We start from the raw sequence: 16,097 nt of genomic DNA, 5'->3' as shown, positions 1-16,097 counted from the left end.
TGCACATGGTCAGCAAAAGCTCTCAAATAGGCTGTGGCATTCAAGCAAAGACTGATTAGTACTAGCGGGCCCAAAGTGTGCCAAGACAACCTTCCCCACACCACAAGGCAAGTTGGGTCCATGAATTCATGCTGTTGGTGGTTGGTGTGGCGCAACAGATAACACCACTACCTGCCAATGAGTTACCACACCATGTGGGAGACTGGAGTTCGATTCCCGGTCTGGGTGACTATGCTGTGCAACACATGAGTCTTTGGGCAAGACTCCTAACACTACATTGGTCCACCTCTGTAAGTCGCTCTGGATAAGAGCATCAGCTAAATGCCATAAAAGTAAATGTAAATAAATGTTGGTAATCTGTGAACCTCAGCAGAAATGGAGGTTCATCAGAGCAGGCTACGTTTCTCCAGTCTTCTACTGTTCAGTTTTAGTGAGCCTGTGGTGAGCAGGAACTGCAGCCTCAGCTTTCTGTCCTTGTCTGACAACAATTTGAACCTGCCGTGGTCTTCTGCTGTTGTGGCCCGTCCACCTCAAGGTCGGAGGATGTTCTGCTTTCTGAGATGCTTTTCTGCTTATCACAGTTGCCCAGAGTCTGTCTTTGACATCTCTCACCCGCACCCCAGGTAATGGTTGTCCTTGGGCTGGACAGCAGTTTGTCTGCATTAGGATAGAAGGGAGCCTAATGCGATTGTTCTTGCACAGTGTGTAATATGGTTATGTATGTAAAGGCCAGTTTGTTGCTTTCACGTAAGGTGAAAGAGATTGTTGCACATTTCCTTTGACCCCCCCCCCCCCCCCCAACAATCCCTTTTGTTTGTAACCCCTTCCCCACACATACACCGCCACTGCCTCTAATGCGGATCAATAGCCTGTTTGTATTTCCAGTGCGCTGGAGCATCTGCATCTTCGCTGGCGTGGGTAGCGGAGATAATGCGGCTGGGCCGTGTCCTTGCCAGTTTGTTTAAGTGCAGTCAAGGAGAGCCTGAAATGGCCAAATTGATTTTGAGGTTTGAGTGCAAGGTTGCTCTTTTGGTGTGCGCTGCTCCGCTTACATGTAATTGTTTTCATCGCATAAATAAATGCATTAAACCTGTGGAACATTATACTGCAGTAAATGTGGAAATAACTGTACATCTGAACCTTAGTATACTTGTTTTTCACTTTAAAGGTGTCCCTTTTATTTTTCTTTTACACGTTCTTTACACTCTTTACAGTTAATTTATAAAGCATAAGTGAAACATGAATAATGAATAAGGAATTTCAGGAATTTTAACTAATGTCTATGAGAAAACACAAGTTCCCTCAAACTGTTCTTAGGTGACCCTTTAAGTAAATGACACATTACTACAAAAATAGTCATTATATAACTTGTAATAAGCAACAGAATCACTTTTTTATCTAAAATTATGAATTATATTAAATTTGTTACTTTAGTCATATTTCTTGACACTAATGTTTATCTTGACCTTTGGGTCATTTTGAATAGCTTGTCAATTGTGGCGTTAGCATTGCTACTGTTCTGGCTGTTGCTACTGTGGCGTTAGTCACAAGCCAAGTTCATGAGATCCTGGGCCCTTCACATCTAAAAACTATTAAATATGCAGTCCTTTACCAGGGTTCCATGAAATGGTACATGAAAAATAGTATAGGTCATTTTATGCCACAGCATCCTTATTGTTAAAATGACATTCACCATTCCAAACTACCAATGTCGGACCGGCGAAGCTAGGCTTACCTGTTTTTTCTTGTTTTTTAACCATATCAGACTTGAACTTAGGTATTTGTAGAACATGTAAAACACAATATCAATCTGTTCTGTGTTGTTACCAGCAACTGTTATGTGTTGCTGCCCCTCAAAATGATATTTCTGCTGTCTGCATGGAAAAGTTTCATGAGAATTCCAAGGATATCAGGAGAAAACCTTCTTGCATCACCCAGGTTTTAAAAGCATCAGTGACACCAACAGCAGAAATCAGAAATTCAGATGAAATCTGCTTGAGGCAGTGTATCCTAGGCAAGCATGTTTCTTGTCAACAGGAGGCTAGGTCTCATTCCAGTGGCGACGTCGCTCTACATTTTATGCATCTTCATGTTGCAGCAACTTTATTTTGATGTCAAGCTAGGCAGGATATTTGTCGGGTGCCTCAGCAAGAGACTCTCTATATAATATCCACCCAACAAAAAGAAAAAGAGTTAGTTCATATATAGAATATTGCAATCATATTATCTGTCAAACATGGAAAGTGACTAATGATTAGCATCTTGAGAAACATTGTGTTAAACAATATTATTGTTTCCGGATAGAAATTTCTATATTTCACGCCTAAATTATACCTAAAAAGTCATGAAAAAGTCATAAAAGTAGACAAGGAGAACCATATCAAACAAACAAGACAAACTGTTGAATCTCTTTGTTGCTGGGTTTCCTCAGGTCCTTTCACAACATTGGATTAAGGTCAGGATGTTTAACTTTTAACTTCTTTGGTAAAACGACTTGTGTACTTGGGGTCATTGTCTTGTTGCATGGCCCACGTTCTCTTGAGATTCAGCACACGGACAGATGTCCTGAAATTTTTCCTTTTAGAATTTTGCTGGTATAATTGGAAATTCATTGTTCCATCAATGATGGCAAGCCGTCCTGGCCCAGATGTAGCAAAACAGGCACCCAACCATGATACTACCTACACCGTGTTTCCCAGATGGGATAAGGTTTTTATGCTAGAATGCAGTGTTTTCCTTTCTCCAAATATAACTCTTTTCATTTATACCAAAAAGATCTATTTTGTTCTCATCTGTCCACAAAACATTGTTCCAATAGCCTTCTTGCATCCAACGAGTCGCAGTTCTGCAGACAGAAACCCGTTGTTGATGAGAGAGGTCAACAGAGAATGGCCAGACTGGTTCGAAAGGTTACGATATCTCAGATAACCACCCTGTACAATTGTGATGAGCGTTGAGTATATTTTGAGAGCATAAGGAGTAATACCCAGTATTAGAGTATTCCTATTAGGGTTAGAGTTACAGTGATATATCGAGGGGCCAAATCAAATGTCAAATGTAAAAAACTACCAAACCTTTTTAAAAGAGTTTATTTGTAAAGAAACAATTAATGCACATCATAAAAGCCTCTCTAAGGTCTAAAACAACTGAAAATACTCTTTTTAAGAATAGCATGCTAACATTTAAATGCATTGGGTAAATCATATATGAAATAACAAATGATTAATATGGGACGTGATTCCAAACTTATTTCAAATGATATATCTGTTGCTCATGATATGCACATGTAGTGCACGTGGTTGTCAGCTTATGAAGAGCCTATGCATGCACCAAATTCCACATGGCCTTCCTGCCCATTCTCCATTAAATTCCTCTCAGATATACTGATGCAGCAATAAAGTATCTTGACTTGAATGAAATTGGAGGTCGTTTGCATGCCAGAGTAATCCCCACAGCCTGCGAAGGCCGATTAAAAACAGCAGAAATTAAGGGAGGGAGGGGTGGACGAATGAATGGCAAAAGTAGGAGGGGGTAGTCACCCCTCCTCTCCGATACACTCCTCCCTCCTTTCCTCCCACTAAGATATTTCTTCTGAAGCCGCCGCCCCTTTTCTCTCTCTCTCCTGTCCTGCTCTCACGTTAACAAATCTCTCTTGCCCCCCTTTCTCCCGCTCACTCTCCCTCGTTCTCTTTCTCCTTTCTATCCCACTCTGGGGAAGTCTGCTTCTCATTCAGAGGCTCTGTCTCGTCACTCTCTCTCTCTATATCTCTCTCTCTTTTTTTTTCACTGTAAATTTCCTCTCCCCCCTTGCCTTCCCTCCACCCCTTATCCGTGAGGGAAGGAAGGAAGGAAGCAGAAGAGAAAAGTGTCTGGCGAGAGGGAACGATGGAAGGAGAGAGAGTGAGAGAGAGAGGGAGAGACGGAGGGCAAAGCTGGAGAAGGAGCACAGGAAGAGGACTGTCATTGGTGGGCGAGCGAGGCAGAGAAGAATGAAGTGAGAGAAAAAGAAAGAGGAAGGACGAGGAACGATGGATGGGTTTGGCCAGAATCTTTCCAGAGCTAATCTCCAGCGCTTGATGGTATTTCGCCTGTTTATTTGCTTCATTTTTTTTCAGCCCTTTCTTGTACTCCGACACTCCATTACCCTTTGCTCGTACCCCTTCACTCCTGTTCTCCTTCTTCCCCACGCTTTCTCCCATTCGTTCCATCAGAGCACGGGGCATGCGTACTCCCAAACGGCTTGAAAAAGAGACCATCCATGTGGTTCCCTTGAGTCATTTTCCCCATTTTCCCCCTCGCCTCTTCCTCCTTCTGTCTCACTTTTCCCCCCATTGCCTCAAGCTCGGAACAAGCAAAGAGACAACCTCCGCTTCTCCTCTTCACGGCGCAATCGCTTCGACAGCATCTTTTCAAAAACCTCCCAACCTAGACGTTGGCGTTCAAAGACCTGTATTTACAACTTCAGCATTCCATCAAACTAAGGGGGCCAGAACAGAATGCAAAGAAAGGGGGTTACTTCCGAAAGGGGTTTGTAGGAGTTTACTTTCAGAGCCGAGTGTTCAAGCATGTGGAGGCCGATGTGTGTTAGTATTAACAAACTAATTTAATAGGCTTTCCGTCCACATTTGCGGTACCCTTGGTCTTTTTCCGGGTCACCTCGTCGTGTCCCCTCGTTGTGCCACACGCCTCTCGACATTCTGCCATTCCCATGTTTCCCAATGGGCCTTCGGCTATAGGTACGAATCAGAGGACTTTTGTTTAAGCAGCCAAACGTGACCGTAGTCTCTAACTGCCGATGGTCAAGCAGGGGTTCCCGCCATGAAAATCTGTGCCTTTTTTTTCACCCTCCCTCCATCCCTTTATCCCTGTCCTCTCCGTCCGGCTCCTCGCTCCTGCGCTTTGCCAGCTCCAGCTGCAGTTCGCGCCTATTGTTTTGTGCTCTCCGTTCTCCCAACAGGGTTCTATTCTGTCCCCCACGGCTCCGGTTCCATGTACCCGGACAGGTGTACCCGGACAGTGGCCTCTTTTTTCAGGGTGCTATTGTTCATCTGCCCAGTTTCCACGGGACCTTGCGTGTTCTGCTAACACGCAGGCAAATTCTTGTCACTCGAAACGAACAGAAGCTTAGCATGGGCAACAGCAGCGTGGTCACAGCCTGTGGTTGATGTTGATATGTCAGAGAGGGGATTTTGCACAGCACGGTTTTAATATTGGATTAGGCTGGGTATTTGGGTACACACAGATTACCATTTGCTGCGTTTGCTCTGAACGTTGTTGATGGCAGGGGCAACCTATAAGCCTGAGGACTAAAAAATAAATGAGACTGTTGGGCTTGTTTGTTGACGAGTTGATGAGTGCGGCATGCGACACACAGGCATGTTCTGCCTGTCTTCTAAAATGCGAGTGAAGCAACTTCTCGGCTGCCTGCTTGCTAACTTGGGCCGTCTTTTGTCTGGACAAAAGGTTCTAACTAGATCCAGCCAAAGCAGGCATCTGTCCGAAGTTCCACAGTTTTAACAACGATGAAAGAAACGCCGAAGTGACGAGATTCCTATCACTCATTTCTCGATCCAGTGTTCCGCAGAATGAATTCCCTGACGAACGTGCCATATTGCTGGCAGGCAGAGCAAAGCGAGGTGGCACTGCATCCGGGGCATGCTTTCAAAGTCGCTGGCTTTATAAAACATTACTCAGCGATGCCTTTCAATTATGTAGAGCGTGGTGAAGACGTTCGGTTGTGCTTCAGAGAGGCAAGAAAAAGAAGTGAGCAGTGAGGGGAGAGAGGATGTTTGTGTTCAAGGCTATGGCAGTCATCATGGAAGGCCAATGTCATGTGACCACGCTTGATGCACTCACGCTCTCATGGTCCGTGTTAAGCAAATCCCACAGGAATGGATGTTCCAGTTGTGTCAGTGGCCCTGTGCCTTCAAATGGGCTGCTTTATTAAAGAAGCTCAATCTCGACTCCCTCTGCGGAGAGCTATAGCATAGTGTGCCTGCTTTGCCAAACTAGTACCATACCCTGCCATAAAATACAATCTGACATTGTCCAGAATATTATACTGTCTGGTAGCAGGAGATTAATATTTCAGTGGTTTAAATATTGCTGTTTGGTGTTGAAGGTGCCTGTATTTAAATAACTGTTTGAGTATTTGTGATGTTTCATCATGGTATGACACTTAGATTTCGACAATTTAGGAAAATGCCAGTTATATGTGCAAGAAAATAGTAAAATCTGTTGAATTTATATTATTTTGCTACTTGGAAAGCATATATGCTTCAATGTCAGTGTGTTGCCAAAGATCTATTGAGATTAATGAGACTCAATATCATTAACTAGGCTACATACCCTATCTGATGTTAGCTAGATGTTAACGACTCTAGCTGATGTTAGCTAGATGTTAACGACTCTAAATCATTTTTGCTAGATGTTAACTACACTTTCCAATGTAGGCTACTCCTTGTGATGTTAGCAAGATATCAACTACTCTAGCCGAAGTTAGTTATTTGTTAACTATTGTAGATTGTTAGCTCGATGTTAACTACTCTAACTGATGTTCGCTAGACGTTAACTACTCTAGCATGTTATATATTAACTATATAGCTGATTTTACCTAGGTAATAACTGGAAGATGTTAGCTAGATGTTTTCTACTCTAGCTGATGTTCGCTAGATAACTACTCTAGATTGTTAGCTAGATATTAAGATGTTAACAAGATGTTAACTATTCTCGCTGATGTTCGCTAGACGTTAACTACTCTCGCAGGTGTTAATATAAATAACTGGATGATGTTAGCTTGATGTTAACACTTCTTTCCAATGTAGTTATTCCTCATGACGTCAGCCAGATATTCAAATAACTGTTTGAGTATTTGTGATGTTTCATCATGGTAAGATACTTCGATTTCGACAATTCAGGAAAATGCCAGTTATATGTGCAAGAAAATTGTAACATTCTGTTGAATTTATATTATTTTGCTACTTGAAAAGCATATATGCTTCAATGTCAGTATGTTGCCAAAGATCTATAGAGATTAATGAGACTTAATATCATTAACTAGGCTACGTACCCTAGCTGATGTTAGCTAGATGTTAACTACTCTACATGATTTTTTGCTAGATGTTAACTACACTTTCCAATGTAGGCTACTCCTTGTGATGTTAGCAAGATATCAACTATTCTAGCCGATGTTAGTTATTTGTTAACTATTGTAGATTGTTAGCTCGATGTTAACTACTCTAACTAATGTTCGCTAGACATTAACTACTCTAGCAAATGTACTATATTAACTATTCTGGCTGACTTTACCTAGGTAATAATTGGAAGATGTTAGCTAGATGTTAACTACTTTAGATGATGTTAGCTAGATGTCAACTACTCTAGCTGATGTTCGCTGGATAACTACACTAGATTGTTAGCTAGATATTAAGTACTCTAGATGATGTTAACAAGATGTTAACTACTCTTGCTGATGTTCACTAGACGTTAAGTACTCTAGCAGGTGTTAATATAAATAACTGGATGATGTTAGCTAGACTTCTTTCCAATGTAGCTATTCCTCATGACGTTAGCAAGATATTAACTATTCTAGCTGATGTTAGCTAGATGTTAAGTACAGATGTTATATATGAACTATTTTCAGTGATTTTACCTAGGTTATAACAGGATGATTTTAGCTAGATGTTATCTACTCTTTTTAATGTAAGCTACTCCTTGTGATGTTACCAAGATATCAACTACTCTAGATGATGTTAACTAGATGTCATCTACTCTAGTAGATGTTATATATTAACTATTTCAGCTGATTTTACCTAGGTAATAACTGGATGATGTTAGCTAGATATAAATATTAACTACTGTAGATTGTTAGCTAGATATTAACTACTTTAGCTGATGTTAGGTAGATATTAACTATTCTAGCTGATATTAGCTAGATGTTAACTACTCTAGCTGATGTTAGCTAGATGTTAGCTAGATATTAACTACTCTTGCTGATTTGAGCTAGATATTAAATATTCTAGCTGATGTTAGCTAGATGTTAACCACTGTAGATTATGTTAGCTAGATATTAACTACTCTTGCTGATTTGAGCTAGATATTAAATATTCTAGCTGATGTTAGCTAGATGTTGACTACTCTAGCTGATGTTCGCTAGATGTTAACCACTGTATGATGATAACATGTTGGTGTAGTGTGCCGTGAGATGAAAATGCCTTGCGTGAAGGATTTACACTGTAGTTTTAGCTCATTATCTCATCTAAAAAAAACCAACAAATTTGACATTAAAACCTTTTGAACAATACAGATTTTTTTTTTTTTTTTAGCTGAAGTCCTTTTTTGTGTTTCGTGTTTTTTCTTCCTTGCAGTTAACCGAGCATCCATTCATAAACTCCATTTATTAGAAGTAGCTACCTTCTTCCACCCACAGGGTACTTTATGAGCTCCACTGACCTTATGGATCCACCATTTAGGTGTACAGTTACACATTGTGGCCCATCTGTTGCCAGCTACCCTCTAGCCCATTCATCACTGGTCAGTGTCTGGCCACAGTGCCGCTGCTGACCAGATATTATTGAGAATAGTGGTGGACTATTCTCAAAGTGACATTTTAGTGTGTGCAGGTAGGATCGCTGGGGTTTCTATAAATCACTGCTGGCTTAAATGTGGTCCACTGCCCAAAAAGGGGCGCTGTGGTCAGAACGGTTGACGACTAACAAAGGACTAGTGGATTTTTTGCTCCCATGCAAATTGTAATTCAGACTGTATACATTAGACTGTAAACATTACCCACCATTGGACGTCATTGTACAATTCTGTTCACAGGAAGCATTCAGGTCCAAATAAGAACAAACTGGACATCATATGTACCACCAATTGTACCATGAACTACCAAATGAGAAGCAAAACTCAGCAGGTTAAGCTCAGATATTTCTTCAGAAAGGCGATCTGATGTGGTCAATGAAATTTAAGCAAACTTTGTAATGCAAACTTTTTTCATTTATTGATTAAATCTAAACTTTGTTGGATTGGATTGAGTACATACATTTGTTCTGCTTTGCCCTTTTGCTGTTATTGTTGCAAGCTGTGTAACTCTTATCTTGCTAACTAACTGAAGTTAGAATACGGCAGACTGAGAGCCAGTTTCCCAGTGCTATCTTAGACCTGAGCCTGGTGTACAGGCCCAGTTTCCCTAGCTAGCTTCTCAGAGAGCTAGCTTCTCAGAATAAGCCTATGTAAATTTGATTGCTAGTGGTAAAACTGGATTGTATCCTTGGCTAGACTCAACCCATGTCCAAAAGACTAGCCCTGAGTTTTTTTTACGATATAATTTATTTATTTGTCAGATTCAGAAATACAACATTTAGATAGAAATATAGATAGATTAGACATTAGATAGATATTATTGATCCAGAAGAAAGTTTAGTAGCCAGTAGCAGTTATGCAATACAGCACAGTAATACAATACAATAATAATAACAATAATAACAATAAATAGAATAAATGTAAAAAAAAAAAAAAAAAGAATAATAAAAAAGTACAAACACTGTAACTAAGGTGGTCTTCATTATCTTTAGTTATGGAACATAACTATACCATATTTTGTCACATTTATTCCACATTTATTAAAGTTGCATTGACTCCAAAGACATGTGGACAGAAGTATTGGGACACCTACACATTACATCTACAGGAGCTTTTATGATATCCTATTCTTAATCCAAATTGTACCTATAACATCTTTGATCTTATGCGGGGGGATTTCCACAAGATTTTGGAGTGTGACTATGGGAAGTTTTGCCCATTGTTCGTCCAGAAAAGCATTTGTGAGGCCAGACACTGATAGAATTGTATCTTTAGTACCTTTTGGGGGGGAAATGTGGTCGTAATGTACCCTTTCTTCCTACTGTGTAAGGTTTTGGTAAGCACTTTGGTCAGTTCCAGCTATCACCTTTAAATTAAGAGCTTAGTGCTCTCCTGTGAGTACACCATAACACATAAACAGAGCTTTATGTCCAGTAGGTCTGAAAAGATACTGTGATATACATGTTTGGCAGCAAATGGATAGTCAGTTATGGAAGCTGATGGAAGCAGGGGAAATGGGCAATGTAAGAATCTTTCCAAGAGCCAAATTTTGATGGCTAGACAACTGGGTCAGAGCATCTCTAACACATCCGGCAGCTTTTTTTGTATTTATTTATTTATAAATAAATGTTATGTATTTACCACTGGGAGGGTGAAGACCAACACATGCCTCTTTCGACATGTTTAAAACCAGCAAGCGACTCTTTTTCTGAACTGCCAGCGGCCAGCAGACACAAGTGCCAGCCAGCATTGCACTGGAGTGATGTCAGGAGAAAGTGCCCTCTGCCCACCCTGGAGAGCAAGACCAATTGTGCTCTCCCTGGCTTCCAGCTGCCGATGTCTAGTAGCATGACCAGGATTCTAACTAGTAATCCTCTGGTCATAGTTACAGCAACTTATTTCGCTGGCCCACTCTAGCGTGTTCCCAGTATGCAGTGGTCATTACCTACCAACAGTGGTACCAGGAAGGACAACCGGTAAACTGGCAACAACAGGGTCACGGGCACCCAGAGCTCATTGATTCATACCCTTTGTAGGTGTTTGTTGGGAGTATAAGGGGCAGATGGTTGGCATTCTCTGGTCGCGAGCTGCTCAACAAAGATAAGCTGGTTGGTCAAAAAGATGTGGCACCAGGTTAACAGGTTTGTGGGGTTACGTAAAACCTACATAAGCCTTTCATGACAGCTGAAATAAACCTACATAAGCATCTATAAAGGCTTATCCCAATAAGTGTCAGTAGTCCAAAGGCAATGTCTGTAAATGATGAGGTCATTTCACATCAGGGCGTATTACAACGATTGATGCTTGTTAATAGAAGTATAGAGGTTTACACCAAGGCTTATATAGGTTCACAAAGCCTTATGAAGCTGGCCTTTAGTCAAGTGTTACTGGAATTAGGCTTAAAAAACTGTTATTGCATATGGAGGGATAATCCAAATGGGACATGTGAATGGCAGGGTATTAAAGGAAACACGTATGTGTGTGTGCCCATGTACACTGGTAAGGTGGGGGTTAACGTCTGCAATGCCATGGAATGTGTTTCGGGTCAGCGTGGAGAATTCCTCAGCCCGTCATTAATAGGTCACAGCTCTGCCTCGGCAAACGCTTCGGTCGTCTTTGCTCCCGCTCTCCTTTGTCTGCTTCTTCACCCCTTCAGGTTTTCACCCTATACGTCGCCCCCTTCTTCGTTTCTGTCTTTTCTTCCATCCCTCCTCTTATACTTGTGATCCCCTCTCACACACTCTCTCTCTCTCTTTCTCTCCCCTGCCCAGACATCTAAAGGCTTGAGGTGCTGGGGGTTGGGTGTGAAAGGGAAGAGCCTGAGTATATGTGTGTGTGTGTCTGCGTGTGTTATATAAATGCAGGTCCATGCACGGCTCATCCTAGTCACACGCCGCCTCTTTATGTATGATTTATGCTGCTGTGGTACTTTAAATTTAGGGTCGCTCTTGTCAACAGAGCCTGCCTATTTTGGTGGTTTTGATATAGTAATCCGGCCCGCCAGGGTGCCAAGGACTTTACACTGCGAGAGGCTTAAGAGCCAGCAGCCACACGTCTCAGCTAGCCTGCATGCGCAAGATTATTTTAACAGTCAGCGTCGCTCTCTTGCTGAAAGGAAGAAATTCCCTAACTCAGGCCATTCGCGAACGAGACTGACCGATGACTCTGATATACCTCCATGTTCTACTGTACTTCAGTGCTGCAGTGAATAGCCAGCAAAGTCGACTTTATCGACTAATGTCAACATGAATTGAGACATGGTTGAGACATCATTTACTAGAAACAGACCAAAATGCAGTATATATATAACATTCAGGCCTCAGAGGATGTGTAGTCAGTTGTAAAGAGCCATTAGGTGTCATCATTATTGACAAGTTTGTGGATGTGACAGATTGCAGTATACTACAGGAAACACTGGGGGCGATATGGGAGAGCAACTGAATGTTTGAATGTTTTTTGTACTGAATTGATTTTTACAGAGCTCAGAAAACTAGCAACTGACACAATAGCAAGAGTCCATCAATCAAATATTATTTGATGAGCTTAATGAAGTATAGAAACAATCGTTAGTACAATAATATTTGAGATGACTGCTAACTGAATAACCACTAGATTAGTCGATTAATCAAGTAAGAGTCAAAAGGTTTAATGGATTATATGTTGCAGACATAATTCTTGAGAATTGTGGTAATTGAATAATTGTTAGATTAGTTGATTAGTCAGTTAATCGAATAATAGTCATTGAGTTCAACAAATTATAAAAGTAATTGTTTCTTGCAGGCATAAACCTTGAGGCGAGTGCATTAGTTGATTAATCGAATAATAGCCAGTGAATTATAGGAAAAATCCTTTGTTGCAGATATAAATCTTGAGACGAGTACAAAACAAATAATCATGAAAATGATTGATTAATCAAAAAACGTCTGAATAATCAATTTTTGCAGCTGTAATTCTTGAGAAGAGTGTTAACTTAAATAATCATTGGATAAGTTGATTAATTGAACTTGAATAATCATCAGATTAGTCGTGTAATTGAATAGAAGTCAACAGCATTAAGGGATTATAGATTTAATCTTTTGTTGTTGCCCTAATTCATGAAGAATGTTAACTGAATAATCGTTAGATTACTCAATTAATCGAACTGTAGGCAATAGGTTTATTGATTTATAAGAATAATAATTTGTTGTAGCAATAATTATTAATCGAATAATAGGCAATAGTTTTCATGAATTATAGAATTAATCACTAGTTGCAGACTTAGTTCGTGACAAGAATGTTAACTGACTAATCATTAGATTACTCTGTTCTTTAGATAACAGTCAATAGGTTTAATCAGCTAAGTGAATAATCATTTACTGCAGCCCTAATTCTTGAGAAGAGTATAATTGGATTACTCGATTATGTTAATCATAGTCAACAGTTTTAGTCAGTCATAGTCAACAGTTTGTTGCAGATGTAAATCTTGAGATGAGTGCTAACCGAATAATCATTTCATTTGTTGATTAAGCGAATAATCGTGATTAGGTTTACCAGATTTTAGCAATGATCATTTGTTGCAGCTATAAATCTTGAGATGAGTGCAATCTGAATAACTGTCAGATTAATCGATTAATGGAACCACAGTCAACTGGTTTAACAGACTATAGAAATAATTTGTTGCAGCAAAAAATCTTGAGAAGCACGCTTATTAAATAATTGTCAGATTAATCGATTAATCGATTAATCAAATTATAGTCAGTTGGTTTAATGGATTATAGATATAATAACAAACACACACACACACAGATCCACAACACACAGGTAGATATGCAAACAAGCCAAACTCCATACAAACTTGGTATCATGGCTGTCCCTTTGATTCATTGTCTAATCTACACACAGGCTTCTGGTTATTTGCAGATGGATATGCCACCCCCCACTTCTGGTTTCAGGGCCTAAGGGTTCAGTTACACATGTCAGATCCACTAGGCCTTGCAGTCTGTATTCCATGTGCTGTCTCTGTTGTCACACGAGCCTGTCTCTGCTCATGAACGCACCTCATCTTTTCTTCGTCTCAGTTTCACTTGCCTCAGTCCCATTCGTGCTAGACCCCTGCCCATGTCATCCATCCTAGCGGTCAGCAAACTGGAGAGATTTTCCCACAAAGTGGGAATAATAAATAATAACAATAACAATAATAATAATAATTGGCTTGGGGACCACAGTTTGTTCTCAGGTTTCTGGCCAACCAGTGACTTTCACTAAATGAGTTTAGCTCAAAATTGATTTAATAAAGAAAGAAAACAAATGCATTGCTCTTAAATCTCAATCTCATCTTTCATGTAAGGCAATAATAGAAAAGCCTAATATTTCAATTGGCAGAATATTTGTCATTGTGAATGATGGATTTGACTAATGTGAGAAAAAAATATATTTCTGCCTAATGAATGCTTTCACAAAAGCCTGAGAGCTGCTGCCTGTAAAACGATCAAAAAATAAGCTCTTGATAAGTTTCTGTCTGTGACAGTGTTTGCAACCAGGGTCAAAGCTGTTAGCAAGCCAGGCATTCTTCCAGGAGCCTTGTCAGTGGAAGTGCTTTGCTGGATACACATTTGATTTTGTCAAAGAGATCACACACCCTTAAAAATGAAGAAGTTATTGGAGCATTGCCATTGAAGAATTGATTGCTTCTTGAAGAACCCTTAAAAAGTTTAAGGAACATTGTGAAGTACAGAAAAGTAAAGGTTTCTAGAACTTATCATGCAAACCTAGCACCATTTAAGAACCTACCCAGCTAACATGTCCATGTGGGGCTTGTATGGGTGGCCCAACTGGAAACCAGAAAGTTTTGTCTTGATGCCCACCAGGCTCAAACATGGGCCCTATCTGGGTTGTACATTGCATACGAGGCCGAGATTGGACTGATGTGAGATTAAGGTGGGCTGTAACGAAGGATACCCACCCAGCTCATGTTCCACCCATGTGAGCATGTTGGCTGGGGGTAGTTTTAAGAGAATAGTTCACGGGATCATGGTGTTTGCTGGTAGAGAGGTATAACCTTGATGGACCCATCACTAGGGCTACTTCACTAGCAGCTCCAATGGGCAAACATGGTGTGATGTCCAGCGGAGAGACATTGTGAATTTCCCCACTGCGGGACTAATAAAGGACTATCTTATCTTATTTTCTGTGTCAGTGAGCTTGCTTAATTCCAACATTACTCAAACCAAGAAAATTTCCCTAGAACTGCTGAACACACACAGTTTTTCTGCATTTTAGTAAGTAGTCATCAAGCTGTTTGGAGAGAAAATGACAAAATATGAGCAGAGGTGGAGAGTGAGTCAGGGAAGCGGGAAGAACCGAGGAGTTGCAAGAATTACAGTGGTAAATAGTCACAGTTTCAAATCCCTTCGAAAACAATCAGAAACCCTTGGGTTTTATTAACCAAGGTTCACTATGAAAGATGGAGACTTTCAGCCTTGGGCTAACCAGCCTAACCAGCCTGGCTAACCCGGCCCGGCCTACTCAAACCACGGTATTAGATGAGGCAGGTAGTTTGCGCACCAACAATGCTAACGGCCTTGTCCAACTAGTGTTACCTAGAACAGCAAATCAGTCAATGTGACCCTCTTATCAAGCAGGAATACAGCAACATCCTCATCCCTGGTCATGCCTTTTAATGTTTGGAGGTCTCTACAAACCCTCCACCGATGTTAGTTAAAAGTATCTAGAGTACGGCTTGTGTCTTCGCTCTCGCTTGATCTAAGAGCCGTTGGATCAGCTTTTGTTTGACTGTTTCTTTGACAATGCATGCAGTTCAACATGTGCCTAGCAAGTGCTAGATACACAGTCTCTGGATTAGTCAACCCGAGCCACTTTTTTGTGACAGGGCTGAGCACGAACACCGGCAAGAGAGCTAGCGAACAGTATATAGCACCTTTAACCCTAAATGATTATTTGCCTGGTTAAAAGGTTCTTCACATTGGTGTTCTGTAGATGGTTCCATACTGAACCTTTCAAAAAACTGTTGCTATATTTCACCAAAAAGGATTCCAGTACTGTTAGAGGTCAAAGAATGTTTCAGAACTTTACAGAACCCTTGCGTCAGTCTCCACTGTTCATAAGGTGCTTCAAATGGCTCATTGAGCAAAAGTGAGGCCCACTTTTGGTTCTATAAAGAACCGTGTTTGTAATAGAGATGTATAATCACGCAAATAAGCTTTAAAAAAAAAGCTTTTTTTTTAAAAAAGCTCTTAAGGTTTAAAGGTTTTCCACACTCACACATCTCTATTACAAATATGGTTCTTTGTGGAACCGAAGGTGCATCTTCTGAGGCTTTGCTCAAAGAGTGCTGACTTGAACTCAGTAAAAGTGGTTATCTTGGTCTGTGCTACTCTAAAAAGAGGTTTCCAGGCTTTACCTCTTCCTCACTCTGCCATCCCTCATACTATATAAGATATACCATGAGATACCCTGAGGATGTCCAAGCAGAAGTCTCCCAGTAGCCTCAACAGTCTGTCCAATTCTGCTCTCAG

The sequence above is a fragment of the Salminus brasiliensis genome, chromosome 5 (assembly GCF_030463535.1).
Source record: "Salminus brasiliensis chromosome 5, fSalBra1.hap2, whole genome shotgun sequence".
Taxonomy (NCBI): domain Eukaryota; kingdom Metazoa; phylum Chordata; class Actinopteri; order Characiformes; family Bryconidae; genus Salminus; species Salminus brasiliensis.
This window is presented reverse-complemented; position numbering follows the sequence as displayed.